Here is a 2725-nt window from a genome sequence, read left to right as displayed (position 1 = left end):
TTTTCTAACATTTTTGAACTTTTTTCTGTGCTCGCTAACTGTTAAAAAGAAATAATGCATTACTTGAAAGAGAGTTTTCAAATTTTCTTCAAATGCATCCTTTTTTTCTTCGGTCACCGTCTTTCTGGACCTATTTTTCTTCAACAAACACCAATTCTTCCAAAGTTTGAGAATATTTTTTATTAAGTAATTTTTTGGTGTGGTAGCGATGCCCAATTTGGAATATACAAGAATAATTTCATGGGCAGTGTTAGCCGCACTCTATTTAATGTTTTGCTTTTTGATGTTACGGTAAAATCCAAACAAAGCGAGGACTTGACTTTTGGAGGGTAATTTACTCCTTGGAATAGATCCACTTTCATTTCCGACCAGCCACATCTTCTGCAAAAAGTAGCACGTACAAAAAACTTCTTTTGATCGCTTTAATCGTTTTGAACCATTGTGTACAAATACAAGTGAGATATCTTAGCAATAGACGTCATCCTGGGCCACAGCTGCGATCATCTGTTTTTTAGAGTTGCTTATTTTGCTCTAAAGTGCGCTTTTTTGACCTGAGTTGCATTAAATAGTCTCTTAAAACTTGGTAGTATTTGTTGCTCAAATGGTAACATATATGCCCAAAAACTTGAAAAATATTAGATTATTGCTTTTTAAAAGTGCTATTTATAAAATTTGGTTTTGATTGCGACATTAGAAATATTCAGATTATAAAAGTTTTTCACATATGTTTAAAGATTTTAAAGCTTTTAATATGTACGGTAGAATGCAACAATGTGCTTGAATTTGTTTGCTTCTTCGTCAGCTTATTCGTTTGCAGACTAGAAAAATGGCGAACAGCCATCAAAATACTGATTCAAAATACACACAAATGGGTGCGCGCAGCAAAATTCAGCCCTAATGGTAAGTTCATTTCATCGTGCGGCGACAAGTTAAGAATTTGCGATACATTTTCAGGCGAATGTATGCGAACGTTCACCGGGGGAAGAGGTATGGGACGACAGCTGGCATGGCATCCAGACGGCAATCTGGTGGCTTTAGCATTAAGTTGTAACCGCGTAAGATATTTGACAAAGCTGAAGGCGAGCTAATACAGTGCATTCGTCGCCGGAGAATGATGTTGCATTTCACCCAAGTGGAAATTTCTTGGTGACTGGCGGCGATGACTATACAATAAGATTGCTTGATTTATTAGAAGGTTGGCCAATTTATACACGGTAGTAGTGCACTTTAGTGGATCCATATAAAATACATTTTTTCCTGTATTCAACAGTTGCCCGTTTGGAAATCTAATTTGCATACATTTGATGCCAATAGCTCGCAACAAACAAGCCAGTTCTCAAAGAGCCCAAATTGATTTTAGTCATGCAACAGCTCCACATTACTCCGCCATAGACACACCAGTTGCTGGAGTACCAAAAAGCTGTGATGACAGTATTTTAATTGATCCACGACAATCGGTGGCATATGGAATGCGTGATGGAAATTTTCTGGTGCTTGATAGCCAATATACTACAAGAGTGAAACGCTGTGATAGTATTTTTTCTTAAATTTCCATCTTTTATTTGCAGTTACATTAAGAAGCTCATAGAGGACAGAGCGGTTGGTGAGGAAGGTGTCGAGTTACTGCAGTACTGCAACTGGGAAAATCCGCATTTCGCACGTGTCCCACTCATATGGAATAGTAGCTTATGTCAAAAGGCTGGTTTTAGTATAATGCGGCATTCGCAGCATACCCTCACTGGCGCCGAGCCGTTGAAGAAATTTTGGATAAATAAACGTGCAAGAAATAGTTCCGATACTAGCACGTCCATATTCTTGTTAAGGGTCATCAAAAAATTCCTTGTGTTGTAAATAATAAACGGATTGCCGGATTATACTAAAGCCAGCTTCCCGACATAAACTACTATTCCATACGAACACAGAAATATAAATGTATCTAAAACTGAATAACTCAAATCAAATTGGATTGCATGTGCATAATATACCTAATATTGGAATCTGTTTTGATCGTAAAAAATACAACTTGCAATCATTTAGATTATAGTTTTGAAAGAAATTGATTGCAATCGTAAATTATGTAAAAATTGTCAATAACAATCTGCCTAAAATTTCTTTTCCCCATGTAACGGTTATAAAATACGTTAAATCCGCACTATCTGCATTAACAAAAAATATACATTGGAATATTTAAAATAAACCGATTCATATTTATTTTCTAATAATAATTGTTTCTTAATTGAAAGTATTTAATACTAATAAAATGTAGTGGTTAATGTTTTAAAATGAATTCGCAATATGTCCGCAGCTCAGGTGGATTTAAAGAAATCCGTTTAAATTTTTCGAATTACATCTACTTGAATACAGGATTGTATACAAATGGTAGTTCCGTAAATATTTAAAATATGTTAGTTCATTCAATATTTGCATCTGGGCCAATAAATAACAACAAATATAGCCGAAAAAACAAAGTTTCAATTAAAACGAGTTTTTATAACCCCCCATAAAATTCCGATTAATTTTAAATACGAAAATAACGATATTTTTTTATGGAGATTTATTTTTTTAATATACCTTGTTTATACCTACACAAAAACCGGATTAGCAAAAAACCGATTGGACTCAACATATATTTCTTTACAGCATTTATCCCCCTGTCTTTATAGCGCACTCGATAAAGTCTTATTCAAAAGTAAACAAAATTGCTATTTTTAAACGACATTTTTTT

Source organism: Rhagoletis pomonella, unplaced genomic scaffold, assembly GCF_013731165.1.
Source record: "Rhagoletis pomonella isolate Grant_MI unplaced genomic scaffold, Rhpom_1.0 Rhpom_scaffold_00002, whole genome shotgun sequence".
In the NCBI taxonomy this organism is placed as follows: domain Eukaryota; kingdom Metazoa; phylum Arthropoda; class Insecta; order Diptera; family Tephritidae; genus Rhagoletis; species Rhagoletis pomonella.
This window is presented reverse-complemented; position numbering follows the sequence as displayed.